Source organism: Vanessa cardui, chromosome 7 (genome assembly GCF_905220365.1).
Source record: "Vanessa cardui chromosome 7, ilVanCard2.1, whole genome shotgun sequence".
NCBI classification, from domain to species: domain Eukaryota; kingdom Metazoa; phylum Arthropoda; class Insecta; order Lepidoptera; family Nymphalidae; genus Vanessa; species Vanessa cardui.
This window is the reverse complement of record NC_061129.1, coordinates 14,808,994-14,835,656: the sequence shown is the minus strand read 5'-3', so window position 1 is coordinate 14,835,656 and position 26,663 is coordinate 14,808,994. Positions and strand designations below refer to the sequence as shown.

The window sequence follows — 26,663 nt, the reverse complement described above, 5'->3', positions numbered from 1 at the left end:
TTATTACGTTTGCGTAAAGATCATGTTCACATGAGAAATAAGTATTGATATTGTAGGAAGGCGTACATAATTCGGATGTGATCGGTTTTATGAACTTTGCCGATGCTACATCTAACTTGTGTCGTACTATAACCGGATATACATTTACGTATGTGAAGTCGTCGGCAGATTGTATGATTCGTCATAATACAAGCGGCGTCGTCTGTTTGCAAATGCTATGAAATGCCGAAGGCAAATTGTAACATTTCTCGTCATTTTGTAATTGTCTATGAAACCAAAATGACGATTCGAACACCGTTTACAAAATGCTGCAACAGAATTTATAGCCTGGTTTAATTTGTTTGTCTGAGGTTATTCTACAAAATACCCAGTCTTGAAAACTGAAATTCGAAGGACTTCCAAGGGATTTTATTAGCTTTCATAATGGAGAACTATAAGTAAACTACGGTCTTATTTGACAGAGAATTGGCCTCATGGCGATATCAAACGCTGGCTGAACGCTACTAGACAGATCCAAATAATGTGCTACAGTATCCTAAAGTCTTCAAAAAAGTCTGCGACGACATGTCTATCTTTTAGGGATAACCCACAATAACCATTTTTATCCTGTACATTCAACGAAAATATTTTTTATATTTTAAAGAATAGGCACTTGCTTATTACTATTTTAGTTAACAATATTTAAATACGAATATCATTCTACATTCCGGTTGTGACCGGATTGTATCCATTAGGCCGGTAAGCAACTGTTTCGAGGACATGATTTCAATACCTCTAGACACACCAACAATTTTAAAACAAAATCAAAATTAAATAATTTTAAATTTAACTTAGTTAAACCATATTGTTCTCCTAGAACGTGGCACATTTTTTTAATAAACAAACTATTCTCGTAAACATGGTCATGAAGGGTTGTATCAATAAATGACGTGTGACAATGAAAACATAGTCCGATGTATCAAATTTAAGATGGAGGAAGCTCAACACCTTTAAGAGCTATAAAAACATAAGCAGCTCCCTCACGTTCGTCATAAACGTTGCGACTCAATTTTGCGACGTATTCGACAGTTCTGCACTAAACCTAGATGGGTGAGCATAACTAACATTGTCCGTATGTTGAAGCAACCTTAAAATATTCAGATGATATTGTGGTCATTGTTACAAAATACTAGCGAGCCTTCGAACGGGTGCAATGCTGATACTAAATATACTAAAATTATTTTCTTGTTTCTTTGCTAGATTCATAGTTATATCCATATCCATGTTTTATTATTATATACAAAACCACATCAAAATCCGTTTCGTAAATCGAAAGATGTAAGCATACATAGCGACATGTTGTATACAATTGTTTGATATTTCATCTTCGTTCAGATTTTGGAAGCATGTCATATTCTATGTTGAGGTGAGTTCGATTATGTCTTTATATAATAAATTTCAGAGTCTATTAAAAGTTTTTAGTCTAGATTCATACTAAAAATATCAACCTATAATAAATATATATCTATAATAATACTAGCATGCACACGAAATAATATTCACAGTCAATAGGTTCAATTTTAACTTAATGCGATAAAAATAGTAAAGTTATTTAATATTTTTTGTTTAAATCCATAATCAATGACTATAATTTGCTTCATAATACTTATAATCACTATAAAAAATTAGCTCTTGAATTTCACGATTTTTGTAGGCACCTAAGTAGAATTCATATTATGAGCCGGAAGCAGCTTTACTTTTAATTAATCTTGTGAAATGACGATTCAAAAGCGCTTGTATAAATCTACTTGAATAAAGATGATTTTAATTTGATTTGATTGGATTTGTTCAGCGTTATTATTTTCCATTCAATTCATGCTAACTTTCGTATAATTAATCTCCAAAAATATGACATATGTGGGCTTTAATATACATAAATAGAGGAGACAATTGCACTGTAAGAAGTATTAACGATTTCTTTCGTCAATCAAATTAGTGTTTCGAAACTAATACGTAATGTCCCTCGTGCCTGTCGTTACTCTGGTTCAAACCGGATCACAACTATATAACTACGTACCTACTTCTGTTTGGTGGTAGATTATTATAGTACTAGGTGGTACCTACCTAGAGGACACCAACACCAAGTAGGTAATCTTCTCAACACTTCTCAAATTCCCCTTGCAAAAATGTACTATTTTGTAAGAACCATTTTACGTTTAAGCCTTAGATCAATATCACGTTCTGATAAAAAGCATTGCCTCGCACGACAAAGGATCTTATTAAATATGAGAGTGAATAATTCCGTCTTACATCAGTAATAATGAGGCGTGTTACGCATGTAATCGGCTGGAAAGCCTTATCGGCTGGAACGTTCAGCGGTTTGCCGGCGGCTGCTACAGCGCACCGAGACCGCAAATCCTTTTCCAGACATTCAGCGTTTTCCCATAATGACGCTAATTTGTTAATTAGCACAAATGTGTGTTCGATGTAAACTGGGCGTACCGCGCACGTCGATTCATTGCGGAATTTGTTTAACGGGTTACGTAAAACTAGTCGTTCTGTGTGATGCAATAACGCAATGGAAATTCGAAAAAATAAACCATTAATATAGAAACGACTTCGTTATAAATGGTCAGTTTTGCATATTATAAATACTTTCCAAATGTATTTGCAAATTCATCCATCATACCCAGTGAAAAGAAAATAAGTTTACAGTTGCAATTCAAAACTTGGAATTATATGATAAAACGCTCAAAAAAAGAAAAACTTAATCTGTCATTAAACCGTACATACAAACTATATCAATTGAATATAAGTAAACGAAACGTACAAACACAAGATACTCACCGACTTTTAAATCATTAATTAAAAAATAAAAATTCAACGATTTTAATAAAACTGCATATTCGAAAATTATACGTTACAAAATACACAATATATTAATTGAATATTTATAGAAATACACTTTCATTTAAAATTGAGATAGAAAATGGATAATTACAAATGTGAATCATTTAATTTTCGATGCCCATCTCAACTAGAGCACAAATGAGAGTGGAGTCGCGCGGAGTGGTCGTGCGGTATACAAAGTTACCGCGAATATGATTCACAATAACGCAGAGCGCATCGGGCGTCCCGAGCAGGCTCAGCGACGGCGGTGCGCGTCATTGTTTCAGCGCTCGTATTTCTGCCGCCCATTGTTACTTTTTCCTTATTACAGCCCAACCCGCGTATACGGTAATAAATTCATTCTCGCAGAATCGCCACATTCACCATTTTCGCTGAAAACTTATTATTTACGGAAAGAGTGTAATTACGAAACCGAACTTTAACTATTAAATACGAATATTGCGAGCCATTCGAGAGCACGCTAACACGAAAAGAGATATGTTTTGTTTGTTTATTTCGTTCTACGTCCACGCAAATGTATTTAACGTGCAATTTCCACTTTATAATAACGTTTGTTGTCACACAAACAAAGTTTATGTCCAAGTGATCGAAGACAAATTCATAGCAAATTTTAAGGATGAAACAGTTCTTACATAAAGAAAATTATTTTATGACAAGTCGAAATCGGAACCCTTATAAGTCATAGGATAACTCCAGTGTCAGTCTGTTGGTGGGATTATATCGATCAAAATTGATTAAAGCCTACGGATTCGGACGGCATAGTGTGGGCGTAGGTGGGCTTCGCACAAAATGTGACAGCATTTCGACAAAATCACTGTACACACATTAATTAAATATAATAATAATCAAGCGATACATTTTATACACACAATTTTTATAAAATAAAATCAGTAAGAACGATGTATTGTTTGCCGTTTTTTAGGTTAGGTTAGTCATAGTACATTATCGTAATATCCATTTAACTAGTTCACAAATATTTTAAGATAAAATCAGTGACAGCGATATATTTTAATATGTTGTCGTTTCAAATACCTTCATCTTCAAATGATTATTCAGTCTCTTGCAGGTCCATTCTTCTTCTCTTTACTAATATCTTAAATGATTCGGAGTCTGCGCAGTCACACTCCATCCATGTATTCTAGCCCTCCTGTGACTTCCTCCGTTATTAGCGCTTCTGATTTATTTATTTTTTATATGATTAGCCTACGAGCAAATGGGCTACCTGATGGTAAGTGGTCACCTCCGCCCATAAACAATGACGCTGTGAGAAATATTAATAATTCTTCACATCACCAATGCGCCACCAGCCTTGGGAACTAAGATGTTATGTCCTCTGTGTCTGTAGTTACACTGGCTCATACATCCTTCAGACCGGAACACAACAAGACTGAGTACTAATGTTTGACGGTAGAATATCTAATTATTCTTTAAGGATTCTTCTTCTGTAACCCTGATAGCATGTATGTGAAATTTCATTTGGATCAATTAAGTAATCAGGACGTGAAAGCTTAAATTACTTACTTTTGCATTTATACGTGTTAACTAGCCGTTATTCGTCCACTTCACTGGGCATTAAATAAAAAAGGAAGCAACGATGGAATAAAAAGAAAAGCCTACAGTCCACAGACGATTCCACGTCGATAGTTAAGATTCTCTTACCGATTCGTTCAGTATTTTTCACATGGTTTACTTACAAAGAAATAAAATACATCATCATCATCATTACATAGCATAAAACAAAGGCGCTTTCCGCTGTCTGTTCCTATGTATGCTTGGATCTATAAAATTACACAACGGATTTTGATGCGGTTTTTTTTGTAACAGTAACATCAATGTATATTTATTCAAGATGAAAGTTTATACCAATGTATAATATAGTAGAAAATATACTAGAAAAGTACTGATAATTTTAGTTTCTAAAGTGATGTCGTACTAAACACTTTTAGCTTCCATTCTGCACAAAAGTAAACTTGAGGATGTCGTGATCTGACATAACTTTGGTTTTTGATCAACGCAACAAATGCTAAGTCTTGACAAATAATTATAAGGTAAGAAATGCTAGCTATATCTCATTTCCTTGCAAATTCTCATGAGAATACATATACAGATAAGGAATATTACTGCATATTATGTTTGCGGTCGGTGTATCATTAAATAAACAATAATTCTAAACGCAAACGTTGCTGGCATTGAGAAATTGCATTTTCTACAAGTCAATAAGTCGAGCTCCGTTCTCGAGTCCTGTGTAAACGCAGCGTGTGCCCAGAATGGACAACATACACGAGTATGATATTATTGCAGCTTTCAAAAACACTGTCTTTGAATTATTACTTGTGTACAAAAATTTGTGGTGGTTAGGATTAATATACGTCATCAGCGTTTGGGCAATTTCTATGACATTTTATGTAAATAAATATAAGAAAACATCACATACATTACTCTGATCCCAATGTGAGTAGCTAAAGCACTTGTGTTATGTAAAATCAGAAGTAACGACGGTACCACAAACGCCCGGATCCGGGACTAGAAAACTAGAAAACTAATGACAATCTACATCGACTCGGCCGGGAATCGAACCCGGGACCTCGAAGTTGCGTATGCGGCCCGCTGATATCAAGTGGTCACAAAGTTCCAGGCATTGTAAGAAATATTAACCAATATTTAAATCATCAATGCGCCCCCCAACGTTTCACACAACACACAGATTTCCACAAAACTCAAGAAATACTTGTTAAAGTAGTCATACTTCTATTTTCTTTTGAAGGTTTATATAGAAAAAATAGTAGCAACAGCGTCTAAATGTTCCATTGCATAAGGTAACTCTTCTCTTTTGAAGAAAGTTTTGGAAATCTTTCATCATGCTGTTTATATTACGACTTGGTAAACACATGTGGCAGAGCTCCATCCAACCAAATAATATGCAGTATTTCCTCGAAATATTGAGAATAAACTATCGATTCCGTGCATTAATTATAGTCAAATCATTAATATTTTTATAGAACCTTATTTTAAATGATTTAATTTAAAAACAAAACAATCTCCCAAAGTATAAATTACGCAGAGGAGCGGGCGAGCGTATTCTCGTAATAGCATTATTTGTTATTCCCAATAATATTGTTCTGAAACAGAATATGAAGTTATAAAGACAATCGTAAGAAAGTTAACGAAAGAAAAACACAATGTTTAACGGCCGCGGGGAGAGTCCTCTAAGTTTCGTAAGTCACTTAACCTCCCTGAGGTATCCATTAATATCTACGAGAAATTAGAAATTACCCATCGGCAATTAAACAAATAATAGACGAATTTACCAATGTTTTTGACCAGCACGATTAATAGGGAAAAAAATCAATAAAAGCTTATTAAAATAATTAGTAACTTCTCTCTAGCTCTGGGGCAATAAATTGTGCACAGCATTGAGTCTACCGTCTGCGGAGACAATGAGCATGCTTGTTCGGAAATGTCACTCATAATAGGGTTATGTACTACTCTACTATCCCTACTGAACCAAATGGCTTTTAATTATGATGTATATATGATTTCAATTGAATCATATGAATATATAACTAACATCCAACGCGCAATACTTTTAGCCACAGGTAAATTTTTACAGGTGGTTGATTTCGAGCGAACTCGGCTGGGTGACTAATTTCCGTCCGGCGAACTAAGTAAGTTGCATCCATTCGTTCATGCATTGAAAATTTAAATCGTCGATTTACCGCGTGTACTGGATCGCTTGGACGCCATAAACAATACGATCACGGCGGCAGGTTAGATAAACCGGATTGTGGAATAAAACGTTTATTTACGACGGACGATTTGTTTACGAAATAGCGAGGTTTCAAAACAAATCTGTTTCGCGGTGCGCTCATTAAATTTTTTCTTCCGTTGTGAGAGAGCTTAATAAATACTCCCTTGGATTTTGAGATGGTCCACCACTGGTTGGGAGGCGTTTTATATTTGAGACCACTGGAAGTGATGGGTGCTACGATTCTAAAAATCAAGACGTAAATATTACAAGACTCTGGTTTTTTGGGTCTAATATCTCCGGTAACTCACCTGCAAATCCTTTGATTGCAGATGTCCTTGATGTTGCAGATGGTCGATCAAATTCAAATTCAAAATATACTTTATTCAGTAAGGCTTTTACGAGCACTTCTAAACCGTCATTTAACAAACTATAAGTGAAGTTACCGTCGGTTAAGAATGCAGATTCTAGAAGTTGCAGAAAATTGTGTGTGTGTTTGTGTGTGTGTGTGTGTGTGTATGTTTGTGAAATTGTGTGTGTGTGTGATTGTGTCATTATTGAGTAAGCTAGCCTAACATTTGCTTTTTATTGCTTTTTTAAACGCTCATTTAGGTAAATAAAATAAATCTATGTCAGCATAAAATTTATTGTATGTTTTAACCAAACGATTTAAAACTGAGTTTTGTGCATAGTTCGTATTAACTTTAGGGGTGTCAAATAGATCTGTATGTCTTGTCCGTCGTTGTGGCGCTCGAAGAAACAAGAGATTCAAGAGTTCGCAGCAATCAACATGTCCGTTCCAAATGGCGTGCAAGAGCATAACATCGTATTGACGACGCCTGACTTCTAGATTTTCTATGTGGTAGAATTTGGATGCATCTGTGTATAAATGTATCACTTTGAATTCTTCGCAGTTTTATATGTCAAATTTAGGTTTGGTAATAATTATTATATTATGTATATCATAGCATACTGTAGCCTCTCTCGTTCAGTATATTCCGCCCGAGCCCCGGCGTTGCCTGTCATGTTGATACAGAATGATTTAGATGCCACAGGTTTTCTTTCTTTTCCCTTTTTTTATCTTTCCGGAACATTTGGCGCCGGTTCAGACCTTCCGGCGCTTATTCTGTTCAAATTTAATAGATTCACGGACGCATTCGTTCAAAGGGTTCATCTGAGGGACGTTTATTTGAGAAACTATAGTCCCTAAGATTATGTTAAAATTTAGTTAGTAAATCTAAAAGTTCAAGTTACAAAAAATATTTATTGTTTTTGCAAAACGATACTTTGGAAGTTACTGAGGATTTTTTATATCAAAATATTACGTTTGTTTACAGATATGTATTATATTTCTACGTACCACACGAACTAAATCGTATTCGAAACCTACTATTTATTCGTATGTAAAAATTTATTTTACAAACTGGGTCTCATAATGAAGAAATCAAGTGAAGTCCATCTATACATATAATAAAATTGGAGTGGCTGTTTCTAACATTAAAATAACCGCTTTTTACTAAATGCATACATATGAATTTAGTAAAAAGCAGTAATTTTAATATTATATACATACATATGTATAAATATTAACTATAGCAACATACATGCATACATTTTTTACAACTTTTGAAAGATTCTCACTTTAATGCTGAATGCTTATTGGTTACCTAAAACTTTGTTACTAGTTAATACCTGCTGACTTCCAAGCAGGATATATTAAATTAAATAATTGTATTTAACTAACATGACTTCGTATTTTTTAAATGTTGTAAAAGAGTAACTACTGAGTTTCTTGCCGGTTCTTCTCAGTAGAATCTACTTTCCGAACCGGTGGTAGCTTCACTTAATTGTAAAATGATGATTCAAAAGTGCTTGTAAATGCCTACTTGAATAAAGTTTATTTTGATTTTTTTTATTTTTGGTGTTCACGATCAATCAAAATTCAATTTAACGTCAAATTAATTATAAAAACTTTGTATATTGATAATCACCATCACCACCACCATCACTATGACGACCTCCGTGGTCGAGTGATGTGTACACCGGTTTTCATGGGTACGCCAATCCGATGTCCCGGGTTCGATTCCCGGCTGAGTCGATATAGATTGTCATTAGTTTTCTATGTTGTCTTGGGTGTGGGTGTTTGTGGTACCGTCTCTGCTTTTGATTTTTCATAATGCAAGTGTTTTAGCTACTGACATTGAGATCAGAGTTATGTATGTCTCATTTTTTTTTATTTGTTAATAAAATATATATATTTCAGAACTATTATCGTAATCAGTCAATACGAGTATATCTTAAGATTGAATAGGTTACAGAGAGGAACGCCTCAAGCCCTCTAATTAAACACAGTGCCAGAGAAAGCACAACTATTTAGGGACAGAATATTCCATTAAAATCTGCGAAGGAAGGCATTCTAGTCGAGTAAATATCCTTCCTTGCTGCTTTACTGCTCCTTACAGGCACACAGTTCTAACCGACGCGGTGCGAGACCGCCGCTGAGGGAGATGGGACCCTGTCGCTCTCGCTATGCTGTTACAAACTATATAGGGAGTCTGTCTCAAATTCAATTCACTTTATATCACTTTACAATTGAAAAACAAAAGCTTTTAAAATTTTAGTAATTTCGAAACTTTTACTATGAGACAATGTTTTTACTTCTGGAAAAAATATACTTACTTATTCTAAAATTAATTTTAAAATAGATAAGTTTTGATAGACTCATATTTCACCGGAACTGGAAAGTTTTAGAAACTAGGATAATTTACTTCTAACTTCTGCTGATCGTATATTATGTACCAGCAACCCGCCCCGGCTTCGCACGGGTGCAATTCTGATTATATTAATAACTCTCCTTTCAGGGACTTCTGCGTGAGGATAGTGATAAGGATAGCATCCTGCACTATGCACTCTAGAACATGCTGTGTGTGCTGTGCTCAGTTATAAAGAGTTTCTCGGATTCGCTTATTAATACTTTATTTAGGCTATATTACAAAATGTCTTATTTATAACTTAGTTATTGAACTGTTTCTGTTTCTAAATTTTATCTATATTTGTATTAAGTGTTCAGTTAAGGAAGTGAGTAAGTTTTTTTTTCATTGGATATTTTTTTAGTGGGAATTTTAAAGAGCTGCCTTTAGTACGAATACGTTGAGGTTCTAATACGAATTGTCACCACCCTCCTTTCTGGTTATTTTATTTCGGTTGCTTTGGAATGAATTCCTACTTTTTATACATTTTTGAAAAGCTAAGAACACGGTTATGTTTTAAAAAAACTGCAGAACAAGTTTCAAAAATGTTTTTTTGTTTTTAAGGCATTTTTAAGGAAAAAAAATACTATAATAATTTCGTTTTCCGTCTCTCATTTTTAAATTTGGACCGATAATTAATGTTTAAATATTGGCAAATATTCAGTGTTTAACTGTTTTTATAAAACAGAAGAAAAAAATAAATTTTGATTGATACTTTTTTTAAATACATTTTTGAAGTTGCATTTTTGCAGATTTTAGAAAAAGCTAAAAAACGCAACAACTCAAAAATGATCATTTTTCCATTATGCGTATGGGGGTTAAAATTATTGCAAATAGTCATCCCTATCACCTCCTAATTGATATATGTCGAGTTACCAATAACCCTGTATGTTATAGAATTTGTTTATTTACGACATCATATTAGAAACTTCTGAAATTATAACTGTTTCTTTACTATATTGACCATGTATTATGTACAAAAACCTTCCTCTCGAATCACTCTATTTGAGTTTGTTTTATACTATGTAATGATTACAATTTATATCACAATTTTATTAAATGATTTCGTAACAACAGATACTGCAAGATAAAAAGCGAAAAATAAGATAATTTCTGAAAAAGCCCAAGAACTCCTCAGCGCCCAGTTTATGACGCACGTGAAAATTTTATAGTTCCGACGTTAGGACTCCTGAAGGGGCGTGTGTCCATTCCTACACTACATAACTTTCATATTTACATATTACCAATTTCGATAGCGATAACATTCGCAATACTTTATTTATCAATATTAAAGAGGGGATTCATGCATATTTTAATATTAATATAATATTTTAAATAACAATATCAGTACGATTAATGCGAGATATTTCATATTGGTCAAAACACATTGTAGAAAAAAATATCTTGCACATAAATACGTAATAAATGAATGAATGAATGAATGAATGAATGACAATAACGTCGGTTCAACCGATTTAGATTGATCCGAAGTTTCAGGTTGGCTGTAGAATATATGATGAGTAGTGAAACCTACCCATACCCAGATGAGTTTACAGAAAGTCTCACCAAATTAGACTGGCTCTATTTGATAGCACGGAATCGTTCAAAGATAAAAGTAAGTTCTTTTAACTCTTACAAGCGAACTAAGATAAACATCAATACAATCTATATATTATATATACATATATAATAACAAGTCCTGACTGACTGATTGATCATAGCCGAGCGTAAACTATTCACGTCATGGCCATGAAATTTGGTGAGTAGGGTTGTTTCATTGAATAGACACTCACTAAGGCAGGAATTTTGGAATTTCTACCCCTAAAGGGTTAAATATTTGTATGGCAGCCAAACACTTTTTAAATTAGAAATATGAAACTTTATTTTTGGGATAAAAAACGATCTTTAATTAACGTAATGGCTATAATTATTCTGTAATATAATCAATTTTAACGCTAACAAAACCGCGTGCAACGACTAGTACAGTATAAAAAGTATATATGTAATGAATGCTTATAAATGCGATATTGACTTGATGGTTGAAAACACCAGTACATTTCTTCTCATTTTGCACTTACAGTCCATCATATTATTGGAACGTAAAACTTTGTGAGGAAACCTACATTTGCCATATATAATCATGAGCATTGGATTAACGTACACTAAGCCCCAAAGCCTCAAGATCAGCGAAGGCATTGTCCAATAGTGGATCAAACCGTTACAATATGTTTGAAAATAAATACCCGTTTAATAAAGATTTTCTCACTTCTTTTGTCAAAATATTGAAGTATTCTACACCGTTATAAAGCCTTTCAGTAACATTAAGTAGAACTTTCATATATCAGCTATAAAAATATCTTCGAGGAATTGGAAAATATAAACGTAAACCGAATTAACTGTTTCCCATTATGTATTCTAAGCCGTTACGTCCTCGCTATAACTTTTAGCATAAAGTCTTCGTCATTTCCTCAAGCCGCATATACAGTTCATAAATAGGTCGGATTTTTTATCAGTAGAATGCATAAGAATTTAAATATAATAATAGTAACAGAATGTAATTTTCCCATAGCTATTCTAACACCTGACACTGCTCCAATGCTAGTTAGTGAACTCAAATGTTGTTGTGTTTTGTTGAAATTAGATACATTTAGGTTTAATTATGATGGATTATAAATACAGCACATGTAAATTCAATGCATGGGTTTGAACCCGCCATCATCGATTAAGATGTATGCACTCTAACGCGCGTACTGGACCATCTCGGCTCTAGTATACATAATATAGTATTAAGTATATACATATAGTACATAGGTTTTTAATTTTCGTATATATTATTTATTTTTATAGTAATATTACTAGCTATGAGACTGTCGTTTTTTAATTAATTCGAACATGTATTTACTTTGTACATGATTTTTGGAATTATTCTAATAACACTATCTTAAAAGTATTTTTTTTCTCGCTCGAAAAACGCATTACGCGCTTCCCCCACGTGATGGAAAGTGGGGGGTGAGTGAGACTCCCCGGAACCCTGGGCGCCGAGTGCGCCCAAGCACACCGGGCTTACCCACTAAAAAACCAGCGGTACCCTCTCCGTCTTTTGGCGGACGACACGGGATCGCTTACGCATGCTACCGTGACGCCCTGACGGTCGGCCCGCCTATACAGGCCTGCAACACCTAGGGGGATTCCCAGGGTCTTACTGGGACCCCCCTGGTCCCTGCAGCGCCCATTGAGGCGGGGAGAAAAGGGTCGTCTTCTGCGGAAGCGAGTCAGCGGCGGCATATCTGAAAGATCTGCTCAACAGGATATTTAAGAGAGAATCTGTCTTTGTAAGATTTAATTTTCTTATATACTAAGTTAACTTTTCTACTGGTATTATTTGACTACGGTAAATAAATTAACAAAAAAATATTTATACATTAAATTTCTGCTCGTGATAATATAAAAAAAAAGACACAGAATCGTAAAGGATACTCTTTCAACTCTTTGGAAAAGCGAACAGAGATAAACGTCATGCCAACACAATACAATAAGACGTTGCTAATTCATTTGAATATATTAACAACATGTATGGTATTATTGTAATTAACAAAAGGCATAAAGGTTGGATGTAATAATTGCTTCAAAACGAATATCAATTCGACAGATGTTTGATGTTTCTAAATCATCTTTCGAAGTGTTATCGTGCTATTGTACATTTGAAGCATACTTTGACACATTTTGTATATAATTCATATGCCACACACACTGATAAATTAATTCATTTGAATTAACCTCTAGAGACTCCATACTTCAATCTGTATCAGATTTTTCAAAACAGTGAATATATTACTCAGTACAAAATTAAATAAGGTAAAAAAAGCCTGGAATGAGTATTTATTGATTTTACGACAGGATATAACAACAATTTCATTGGAACTCCGTGGTCGAGTAGTGTGTACACCAGTTTTCATGGGTACGCCACTCCGAGGACCCGGGTTCTATTCCCGGCCGAGTCGAGATAGAAAAAGTTCCATAAGTTTTCCATATTGTCTTGGATGTAGGTGTTTGTGGAACCGTCGTAAGTTCTGATTTTCGATAACACAAGTGCTTTGGCTAATTTCATTGGCATCATAGTAATGTATGTGATGTTGTCCAATACTCATTTATTATATTTATTATTATAAATTAGTGTCATAATGTCATAAAGACGAAGTCTTTACTTCTACTTTCCGAACTAGTGGTAACTTTACATTTAATTCAGCACTTCGAATAAAGAATATTCTTATTCGATATAATATTCTGATGAACATATTGTTTAGAACATTCGAAGACCACTAACATCACAATAAAAACGAACAGATTTTCATAACTCATATCTTTTATCTCTGTGCATAACAAATCGTTTTTATATTTAAATACAAAAGCTCTCTGTTGTATACACAGATAACAATATCCTTTGTTCAACCCGTATTAGGATTTCATAAAATTCGACAGAAACAAAAAAAAAGGTTGGTCCGTAAAATGTAGAAGCGCAGATTAAGACATGCATTGTTAAAGGTGGATTGAAGGTACCACGGCGCGACATCAAATATGCAGGATACCTCTGACATTGTCAAGATTACCGTTTAAAAAAAAATGAGGGTTTAAGGTTGTTTCTTTTAATAAACAGCAGCTTTAAGCTATAAAACATTTTGCACGTAAACTCGTTTTGAAGATTCATACTATTTAACAGCGACATCGAACAAAGTTAAAAAACTTTAACTAATCCTTGTTTTTTTGCAACAATATTTATGATTATTGATTATGTTAATAGAATCAGTGAAAAGAATTGTATAAATACGAAGCGTAAAGATACATACACGCAAATTTTGAATGCCAACAAAACTCTTGTCAAGAAAAGTATTATACCTACTCTGAAATAATATATAAAATAATATGCTTAACAATAAGCACAGCTACAGTTATCAATGATCCTATTTAACTGACCTCACAATTTAATTTAATTACATGAATACTCAAAAAAGCTATCATAAGTACAGTATGTACCAAGAAAAGTCAACGCTCAATAAACGCATTCATCGACATTTATTCAGACAATCGTTCTCAAAAGTTCCGTCGTGATTCAAGTTGCTCTTTACATTGAAATGCTCATTTTATCCAGCTTCTTCTTGATAAATATAAACAGTTAGATAAAAAATACACCACATGCACTCCGAGTATGTCGTAACAGATGTTGTAATAAAGGGTAAAGCTATCCCCGAGCGCCTGATACCCAACAAAAAATACCTACAATTTATCTCCACGTGAAATTTAATTTCGTTTCCTTATACCAGTCGAGTGCGAACGAATCACTTGTATTTTTATCATACTGAATACACATTATTATGATACGAAATAATAATGACACTCATATAAAAATGTCATCAAATTGTAAACTCCATTTCAAAATCACGTAATGTTGTACCCTATACGATTGATTGATTGATGATTGAAGAGATAAAAAAGTATATAAAATAAAATAATCGTTTTGATACATGTAAAAATAAACAATTTATATTTTTGAATAGTTTTAAATTCAGCATTTAGATGTTTCTCTGATTTAAAAATAAAAAAATAAAAACTTATTTAATTAACTCAAACAACTAACAAAATAGATCAAATATTTTTGTTATATGGATACAAAAATATTTACAAAAATATACACCCAATCAAATAAATTGAAATAAATTGCTTACTCAATCATTTAGATATACATATATAAAAAACATATATAAAACATAATAAAAAAAATATACAAAAATTAACATAACCCTTCGAGAACCCGAAAACAAAATGGCGGTTCTTAAAGAGCTTTCCTTTTTTATCTTCACAGCGGCAGATATGAAAAAATCTCCTAGCTATACAATAAGAATAACATTACAATTAGAACTTTAACTGAAAATACAGGCGAACCGCTAATAAGTTTAAAGCATCAACGCCTTAAGAATAACGACGCTCAAAAGAGGTTCTGAAAACAAAGTTTAACCTCACAAAAATATTTTCCTTAGATCTCATCTTGCGGTATAAGAACGCTTGTAACATTATAGCAGCTGTAAAATGCATGAAGCACGTGGGAACAATAGAATGAACAACCTGATTTTTTAGTTCTTACCCCGAGCACATAACACATTCATGATCGTTACACAAAAACATTGGGACGATAATTACGTAGGGCTGCCGTTGAGGATGCAGAATGAAACCGAACGAATTTAACTTATACGTTTATTTAAATAATTTAATTTAACAATTAATTATTTCTAATTTATAATATACGTGACAGTCTGTTCGATGTTAGAACAAAAAGTGAAGTTCTGTAGTCTGAATTACATATTTATATACGAAATCGGTAAATCACTGAATGGTCCCCACGGTATGGTGATTCTTGGTAGCGCTCGATGTTCGGGAGGTCTTGCGAAACAAAGCAGCGACGCTGGCAACAGGTGGTAGCTTCAAGGAATGCATGGTGTGATTATTTCTCACGGTATGGTAATTCTTGGTAGCGCTCGATGTTCGGGAGGTCTTGCGATTATTTCTTAACAACTCCCTCCGCAGGATCAGCAGCTATTTGGAGACTTTTGTCGAAAATAGTGCTGATAGAGACATAGGATCTCTGGGGCTGTCCTGGACTTCTTGTGTTCTGGTTGCCTCATTGTCCTTCTGGTTGGTATTTCTTAAATGCATACATTTGCGACGAATGAGGACGATGCTAATAGTGAGTACTGATGCACCGATGAGTAGGTAGACAGGTATAGTCGTGTGATAGAGCGTGTCTAAGTTCGACAATTCCAAAGTCACTGGTTCTTGAGAGGCAATCCTGGTATTGGTTGAATGTAAGTGAGTCAAATCTATACTGTTCAATTTCAAGATGTTCTTCGCTGTCGCTTTGTATGGATCTTCATTACTATATTCTATATTCAACATTTTCAAAACTTGTCCTTTTACTTGATCATGGTGGTTAGTGATGGTGAAGATGGACGTTTGTAGAGCACACCCTTTAGGTATTTCAGCTAGATAGCTTCCGAGAAGGTTTTTGTATTGATCTTGAGAACAGGTTAAATGAACTTTCGTTAAGTTGGGAAAGCTCAGAACATAGTGACGATCATCCAATTGTTCCATGGCTTGAGAAGATAAGATTACTGGAGTAACCCGACAGGTTTCATGGATATGTTGCTGGAGTATAAGATGTTGAATGCAGCTCGTTTGCTCTCCATAGTGTCGGTTTAAGTTGTCCTCGCAAAGATGACCGTGACTGTACTTCGGACATTCTGTCTCTATATACAGTAGATCTTTCTCGTGAATTGCTACGTATGGATAGGTAGGGATTATAATTTTATCATTACTATTAGGGGCTAAGGACAATTTGTAAAGGATGTAGTTATTGGGATTCATGATTGGAAACTTAATTACCAAGATTATATCATTATCTTTATAATAATATCCTAATCTTAATAGATCTAAATATTCCCTAAAATTAATATCTAGCACTACATTTGAATTGTATAAACCTTTTAGTTTATTTAACATAACTATATAAGTGTCGTAATCGAGAACGGAATAATGGATGCTTTTAGCTCTTATGAATGCCAATAGATTCTGTAGTTTTGACAACTCTTGTGACAAATTGTCTATGTCATCACCTAGTATTGTAAGTAGCTGGGCTAAATGAAAATACTTAATTGCATCTTCTTCTTTCCTAACATCATTATCTAAGATGGTTTTAATAATGTTCTCTATTTTCCTCTGGTTTTCTACTATCCTATCTGTAACATTTGAACTCTGAGATGCCCACTGCTTGCTTAAACTTATTTGATGATTTATTTCAATGGCTAAGTTATTTTCGTTCTTTTGTAGAATAGCAATGGCATTTTCGTACTTTAGTGCGTCCGTATAATCTAAATTTCCGGAGATACTTTTGATTATGGAACCAAGACCGTTAACGAGGCCTCTTTTTGAACGTTTTCCTTGAAAGGTTAACAGTTGCTCTGACATGTCATTTAATTTCGTTGCAAGAAATTTGATATGCGGGGCGTAAAGTAACGAAGTTTTATTATTTAAGTCAGGTGCTAGGTTGCTTAACTTCTCTCGAACGGATTCTAACCTATTTCGCACATTATTTAAATTTATAATTTGAACAAAAGAATGGAAATGGGAAATTATTCTAGTAGGTCCTAGGTTGAAGGGGAGAATACCCGGTCCATTTTTTAAGCTTTCAAGTGTTATCACGTCTGCTTGTCCCAGCTTCAGGATCTGAGCCAGCATTAACGCGAGTAGTGTTTTCTGTATCATGAACATGTTTCGGTCTCTCTGCGTTATCGATGTCTGGATACCTCTCGTGCAGCACTACTCGTAGATTCGGATGCTACGGATGCAGCAGCTAGACAAGCTACGGCGGGGCTTCACGCGATTACGGAAATCTTCTACGCGAAACGTTCCGCGAGCATCCTACCGACTGCGCCAATTACGTAGGGCTGCCGTTGAGGATGCAGAATGAAACCGAACGAATTTAACTTATACGTTTATTTAAATAATTTAATTTAACAATTAATTATTTCTAATTTATAATATACGTGACAGTCTGTTCGATGTTAGAACAAAAAGTGAAGTTCTGTAGTCTGAATTACATATTTATATACGAAATCGGTAAATCACTGAATGGTCCCCACGGTATGGTGATTCTTGGTAGCGCTCGATGTTCGGGAGGTCTTGCGAAACAAAGCAGCGACGCTGGCAACAGGTGGTAGCTTCAAGGAATGCATGGTGTGATTATTTCTCACGGTATGGTAATTCTTGGTAGCGCTCGATGTTCGGGAGGTCTTGCGATTATTTCTTAACACGATACACACTTGTACGCAGTTGCATAAACAAAGTGAAATTAAATATTCACTTATTCGCATTTATGATGACGGAAACACAACAAGTATACCAGACTTGTGTAAAGAGAGTTCTGCAATTTTATAGTAAAATATTTTAAAGAATAAAATTACGAAGAATTTCTAGTAAAGGAAGAGAACGTGCATTCTAATTCTCGAGGCGAGAGTGAAAACAATAAACTGTTTTACAAAAAGCTTTAATTTATTTAACGAAACAAATCTATATTAGGTAGTATCAGTTTATTTATTTATACATTTAACAAATGTTAGTAACGTAATAGATTGGAAAAAGTATAGCTCTCGTAAGTATTTAATTCCAAAACAAAATAATATAAAATTAAAAATAATACACACAGACTTGTCACTTATAGAATGTCAACACTATTTCGTTCCTTTAATAAGAAATATGTACTACTAATTTTCAATAATAAATAACAGAACGTCTACAATCAAGTTCATTCTGACCAGCTTGGTCTTTTGACCTTGAGATATTGGATAACTCGGCATCTTCCAAAGCATGATTCACATGGAATTTCCCGAATATTTGTATGGATTAATCCTGACCACTGAATTTTACCATCGCACGCCGATTCTGAATTCTAAATTCCATCTACACCACATCGATGCCTGGCAATCCACAACAGCGCGATTTGTAAGGAATTTTCAGCCTCGCTCAATCACCTGTGGAAAGCATTCGCCCGCTTCGAAAATGTTAAATAATATAACACTTTGGATATGCAACAAAATATGATCAGTTGTAAAAATTTCAATGAGCGATAACCAATTCCGCAAAAGATATTATAGCGCACAATCGTGTATACAAACACAGATTCACACACACACACTTTATTTCGGTTCAGATACAACTGGGTTGCAGTTGCAGAACAACATTCTCTCTTTATTTTTAAAAAGGAAATACTAAAACGTTCACAAAACTATTGCATTATAAAGCACTATTAAGACAATATAGCAAACCATAAAACAAAACATCGATCTTGTAACGTAGTTTAATAATTTCGTTACGAATCGGAAATGAGCTTTAAAAAATTGCGATTAAAGCCGAAACAATGTATTCGAACCCAATGTTATAAAGCTATAAACAAGGCAGCGTGGAAATAGTAAAAAGTTGAAAATTCCCAGTTTATTCGTTCGGTCGTTGCATTATTCATAAGTGATGGGACAGCGTCCGGCGAGCCCGCGGGCGTTAATAAATATTCAACCGAACTATAACCCTTCTAATACAACGTCCTGACATCATCGAAATAAAACAAATACTGACAAGATCATTTTATAAACGAACTTATTTTGTGCGATCTTTTGAAAACAGAAGTTTCAAGCAGCATTAGATATACCCATAGGTATTTAAAAACAGCAAAATATAATCTTTTCATAATTTTTTTCTTCATATAACGGAAACAGACAAGATAACATACAGGATTTTCTTAAAGAAAATTTGTCTGGATCTGATTAAGTCAAAGACAAAACATACGTGAACATCAAACTGTTTAACTCATTGATTACGCTTCTTTTCAGCCGTCGGTTTGTCTCAGCATATATTCCTAAAATCAACCGGTTGGAACAAGTTCATTTTAGTACTCATACATAAGTTAGAAATGATTGCGGACGTAGAGTAATTAAACAAAACAAAACAGTACAACATGATCCATTTCTAAAGTTACGCTTCAGACGAAATCAAATATGTATAAAAATATAATATATCAAATATTTCTTTAATCGTTGTCTTTATTTTACGAAATTTAAATCAATAAAATATATATTACACTAACGCAGTCCTATTCGAATTGCGTTGGATTCATTGCACCAGTGGAATTCTTTCTTCCCGTACAGATAAACTCAGTTCAGCAAACGTGATTACGAAAGTTAGACGAATAACTTACATCGAGAACTCGATTAATATATTTTGGCTATTTAAATAGTATCATGTATTATTAGATATTTAATTATCTAATATTAAAGAGCTGAGATGGCCCAGTGGTTAGAACGCGTGCATCTTAACCGATGATTGCGGGTTCAAACCCAGGCAAGCACCGCTATATATATGTGCTTAATTTGTGTTTATAATTCATCTCGTGCTCGGCGGTGAAGGAAAACATCGTGAGGAAACCTGCACGTGTCTAATTTCATCCAAATTCTGCCACATGTGCATTCCACCAACCCGCATTGGAACAGCGTGGTGGAATATGTTCGAAACCCTCTCCTTAATGGAAGAGGAGGCCTTATCTCAGCAGTGGGAAATGTACAGGCAGTTACTTTACTTTACTTTATGTATTATTTGCACATAATTTTGACGTAATGCTTTAGTCGATACAACACTCTTCCTTATTCAAAGTCGTCCAATAAGTGTTGGATTTCTTGGAGCTATAGATTATCTTCGGGAGGTTTTAAGAAAGTTGCAACAGTAATGGTAGAGTCCATATATACATATTTATAATTTTATATCTACGACTTTGAAAGAAAAAAGTCGTGCTACAATATCGAGATTAATGTTCTTAAAAACCGTTCGCCTTTAGATAATGCATCCTGAATACCTATAATAATTTATATTTCATGTTAACTCAGACTTTTTTTTCATGTTCGTCTCAGTATGATTTCGAACCGATAGTACATATAAATTTAATTAAACGTGTTTTATAAGTACCCAAAAATGTTTTTACAGAATATTCGTATTATAATCATATAGAAAGCGATCATTCGTTACAACATTGAGTACATTTACAAGTGTTATTAAAGTTTAAATTAAACCTATTAACCTTACACGGAACTTATATAATGAACTGAAATCTGTGTACAGAGTTAACAACGGTCGGGTGGCCGGCATGTTTGGAGTTCACAATCAAACATTTTAAGCAAATTGTGTACTCTAGGATACGTAAATACGAAACTGTAATTAGGTATATGGGTTTTTTATTTATTGCAACATATTTTTTCAATCTTCGTAATTTATTAAAGTGTATATGGACAGATTTTTAGGATAGGATTTATTTTGAATAAATTGTACACTTTTTGATGGTACTCTGATTTGGGAATCGTTTTTTAAGGTCACATCTCCTTTCCCATTAAATATGGTTACAACTTTCCATCAACTCGAAATGTGATTGGTGGACGGAGATCTGAGATGTACATCTTACGCTTTCTTCCAACCTATCCAGTTGTCACAACAAAGTTTTCCTCCAACGCCAACAAATAAATTAATTAAAGTCGGGAAGACATGAAAAATTATGTTGTTTTTGCTTATCGTTTAAACTAATATCCTTGAGTTTAGTTCCAATCAATGATGTTGTAATAAACACATATGTTATTAACGCGCAAAAAGTGAAGACTAGAAAACGTCCTAATTGGGACGATTGCCTTTAGTTGTTTTACGTAGTAATACGTTATAATACATCATAATTACGTAGTAATACGTTTTGCGCAATTAAAACATCTAGTTATCCCTTTTACTTTTAACGAAATGTAAAAAAAAAAACTAAAATAAACGGTCCCCGGCGCGGCACACTTTTTTCTGTTGTTTAGTATGGATATAACATATCTGTTTATTAGAATATAATTGGTTCCAGTGCAGAAAAAAGTTGAATCACAAAATAAATCATTCAGTTTCGTATTCAAATAAAATCAATATTCAATCACGATCCCTGGTCTATTGTGATCCTTAGACTATAATACAATTCGCGCTATAAATAAGAGGAAAATAGATAAATAAATTCCAGAACAAAAGTCCAAGCAAATGGTAAAAGTATTATTAATTTCACATGTATATAAATAACTCAAACCCTTCACACAATATAGGAGCGGGCTTAATTCCACAACACTCGAAATAAATCATTAGCTTAGGAACACACGCAGTATTTAATGAAGTATATCCTATAATAGGAGCTTAGCACCGACTAAAAGATGAACAACCGCCCCGCGTTAATCCGCCGCGGACCCACGGCCGTGAATTATTTATACCAGGCTGTCTGACCACCGAATGTCTTTAAATAGTGCAACCAGCATTTGCAAATAACTAATAAGCGTTTGTTTTATCTTTTCTATTTTGTAATCTCTTGAATTTCCAGCCTCTCTTTAAGGATATCGTGTTTTCCCACACCTTGTAGTTATACGAAGCTTCGAATAAATATGTATAAGAGATACTTTAGTTAGTAGACTGTATTTATATCGGTGCCCAATGACAATATAAGCATGAGTACATGTTCCTAAAATATATTCGTTCATTGTCTCATTAACATTTATACAGAAAATAAAACTAGAGTGTCTGTAATATTAAAATAACCGCTTTTTACTAAACGCATCTCTGTACACGGTACATATGTACATCAGATAACATTTTTTGTTTGAGTTAATCTCTGGTACCGCTGGACCGATTTCGACGGGACTTTCACTGACAGATAGCAGATCAAATAAGCAGTAACTTAGGCTACTTTCATTTTAGAATTATAAAAGCTACTTTTATTTTAGAAATAACAAAGAACGCGGCATAGCTAGTAAAACATAAAAATGAGATTTACAGTCAATCTTATTTCTAGTTATATTTTTAAGAATATAAGAGGAACAAGATTTAACGATAAAGGACTCTTCTCTCTATAAAAGTAGCGTTGAGGTTTCAAATCACATTGAATGGCATTCCATACACAACGTCATTAAAACCTCACCATGATTATAATATATTTAATATTTTACGAAACAATCGAAATAAATTCTTGTTTAATGTGTAGTGTAAATAGTACCTATATATCAAAGGCTATATTGAATATACATTGTATGTATTATATCTACTCTGAGGGCCTAGCCAAGTTACATTCGTTTCATATCGAATCTCTTTCTACAATCGTTAACGCTTCGGCGTAAGCGATTATAGAAAACGATAAGTTGCTAGCCAAATTGACACGCCTGAGTCGATCGCTCATTCTACAATGAACTTAGAAAAAACCTACATTTTAATCTATGGTTAGCGTTCTTACTAACGTCAAATTAACATCAAAGTTGCATTTGTAAACTTTATACGAAAGATAAACTCTTGTTTTAATTTGAAATTTGGAAGAATTTGTGATAAAATAATAAGTAAATAAAGTAGGGTGGGTGCATGTAATTAGTAATTCCTTTATGACAATATTCCATTGCGGAACGTAATTTAACATTACTGTGACTCGAAATTATATATTATTATCCTCATTAAGGATAAAAGATACCTTAAATGGTGTGATAACTTTTATAGAATGGAATATAAATCTTAAGCAAGCCCAGAAGAATTTGCAGCTTTATTGGAATTCATGGAAAGGTACGATAATTATTAGTTATTTCATAAATATCTTTCTTTATTTGAAAATTTCTAATACTTTAACACTTGAAAGTTTGAAACAAAAACAATGATGTGATATGCGACACGAACTAATATTACCATTTACAAAACAAACAAAACATAATTGTATTTTATTTTTTACTTATTCAATATACGCTTTACTTTTCTAATAGTTTTAACTTGTTCTAGTTATGGCAATATAACGAGGCCCCAGCAAGAGACTCAAGGCCGAATTAAAACAGACTGACTGTGGCTGGAATTAGAAGAATTATTAAGCTTCATGTGTGTGGAGTATTAACAAAGTTAAAAGAAAAAATGTTGAAAAACCTTATGGCATAAAAACCACTGTAAAATTATCATTTTACAGTTTTCTATTATTATCATTAATTGACTTCATTGTAATCAATCAGTTATGAGTTTCTTGCTTTGTATGTTGATTTTTTAATTTGTGAAATTCTTTTTTGTAATATATAAGAAATCCTATTTTACCTGCATTTTTTTATTTTTGTCCTTATGTACATACCTCTACTAAATTATATATATATTTTTTAATAATGGATTTAGTTTGATTATAAATGTAAATGTTTTCATTTATATAATAAAAAAATTGGTTGTAATAATAAATTTGTTTTATTATTAAATACATTACATTCAAAATAAAAACTGGACCTGTTTAAAATACAATCACTATACTTATTATTAATAAATACAATGAATAACTTATTATTTAGATAAGATTAATTAAGTAAAAAGTACATAAAAAGTTAATTTATAATTAGGAAATGTAAAATAAAATCATATTAGAGGTTAAATAAAGTAACTATATCCTATTCAATAAACAACTTAGCATGGCTATTCTTAAGATTCACTTTGGTTACCTACAAAGGCAATGGGTGTGGGATCTTGCATAATTTTATCATCTCCATTATCATATGCAGCGGTAAGTGGTTGGGGTGGTGGTAAGACTTTGTTGCAAAGCTATGTCTTATAATACACAACATGCCATTTTAAATTTTGATAGCTACATGAGGACAATAGTGAAGTCTCTAAAGCAAAGATCTCCACTGTGCTTTGAGTAATACAAAACAGCACTCTTGAGCTTGCACATGCATTTGAGTGTATCTTCCCTAAAGTCATGAACGGCATTGAGGATAGTTGTCATCGGCCAAGGGTGTTGTGGATATCCAGACTCACCTGAAAATTAGTTTAAAATTTTAGTTAGTCACAAGTAAACTGCTATAGATTGGATGTATGACACCGGAAGAGTCAAGTTTCTTAATAACCTTGTAAATTAAAATGTTATGTTTATTAAATGCACTTGATAATTTAAATATTGTAATGTTTAATATTTACTCTTATAAATGCTGTATCTTGTTGAGTTTTCCTATACATGATCCATTTTTCTATGATAGCAGTGGTTCAAAGCATTAAAAACTTCTAATGCATGTATAATCCATTGGGCAAGATGATTGACACCATCATTTCGCTGATCCTTTAGTTAGAAAACTAAAAGTGCACGGCACCTACAAAAACACAAAAATTAAGGAAATTAAATTTATGATAGACATGTCCAATAAAACGATATACTATATTATAGAATATTTAATATTGCAATATTTAGTAGTTTTTTGTATTTATGATATTATTAATATATATTTATGTACACAAGATATAGAATAATATATATAAATATATACTTAATAATATGTCGCACACTTCACTAGAGTGAATGAGTTCATTATTACATGAGTAAGTGTTGCGACTGCTGATAGTCCATAATAATTATAAAAAAATATCAGTCAGATTATTAATCACTTACCTTAACTTTAGAAGGAATTTCTTTTGTTCCTTTTAACGAAATCTTGTGTCGTATCGTTCACGACAAAGGGCTTCGAAAATAGTTTTATCCAGCCGAAAGTATTTTCTTCTTGCACTGATGATTTATGTTTTTTTTGCGCCTAAGCCGCACTTTTTCATTACGAGCACACCACAACATATTTAAATTTATGCATTAAAAAGGTAAAAATGGTTTTAAAATTAGGTTTAATAAACAAAACACTTGTCGGTCATCATATAAGACGCCATTTTTTAGCGTTAACTATTGGGTCTTAAAGATCGCTTAGTTATCGATCAAAATCTTCGAAATCTATTCGTCCGCGCTTGTCAAAACTGCAACTTGGCTACCATTTTGTATGGAGTTAGCGATTATCGTTGTAGAAACGATTACATTCAATTCTATCACTTTGAACGATTGTCAACTTGTCTACGACTTTTCTATTCGTTTGTTTTGACCACGTGACTTAGCGTTGAGATGACGTCATGCCCATACATTTGTTTAGTTTTCTATTAGCGATTACGATTGTAGAATGTCAACTTGGCTAAGCCCTCTGATTTGCTACGTATTTATTTATTATCCTAAATAAACCCTCACTATCTCGCTAAGAAAAATTTTGATTTTACGTTACAAAAAAATAATAGTGAATAATCAAACCCACAATTAATCAAAAAATTCTCGTAGAAATATATTTAAAAATTGCAGTGAAAATTGCTTATTGATTTTTGATTCGAAAATTTTACGAAAAATTAATTATTCCGAATAAAAACGTTGCACGGCGCTATTTTATCGGTAGATGGTCACCCTAAGACAACCTTCAGATTACATCGAATCTGAGGAATATGCCCTTTAACAGCTTGTAATAAGGTACACAGCGGCGGGCGAGAAAATCTTGTAAAACAAAAGGATTGAATATCCAGACCGTAAAAAATTATACAGTGACTTTTCAATTTTCACTTCGGAAGTTTTGTGTTAAATAAATTAGTAACTACAAAATAACTTTTAGACATTTTATATTAAAAATACATGGTCGAATACACTTCTCTTTCCAAAACAAAGACGCTGAACTTGACGAAACAATGTAAAAAAAGGGCTAAGAAAGTCATTGTGAAGATTTTGTTTAATTTTTGCTTTTACCTTTTATTTATGGCTTTATTTAAAAAAAGACATTCCTCTCAAGTCTTTTCAACGTGAAAACAATAAATCGCTAATGAAAAGTAATTTTGTTTCCAAA

At 33.3% G+C, this 26,663-nt stretch overlaps 2 long non-coding RNA genes across 2 annotated transcripts; one reads left to right on the top strand and one right to left on the bottom strand.

Annotated features, from left to right (window-relative positions):
* Positions 1-23,073: 23,073 nt before the first annotated feature.
* LOC124531112 lies at positions 23,074-24,083 on the top strand. The gene is made up of 2 exons (XR_006966494.1): positions 23,074-23,574; positions 23,785-24,083. It is a non-coding gene; the product is annotated as an uncharacterized LOC124531112 (long non-coding RNA).
* A 559-nt stretch (positions 24,084-24,642) lies between these two features.
* LOC124531083 lies at positions 24,643-25,980 on the bottom strand. The gene is made up of 3 exons (XR_006966493.1): positions 25,415-25,980; positions 24,949-25,118; positions 24,643-24,789 (listed from the first exon to the last, which is right to left on the bottom strand). It is a non-coding gene; the product is annotated as an uncharacterized LOC124531083 (long non-coding RNA).
* Positions 25,981-26,663: the final 683 nt, after the last annotated feature.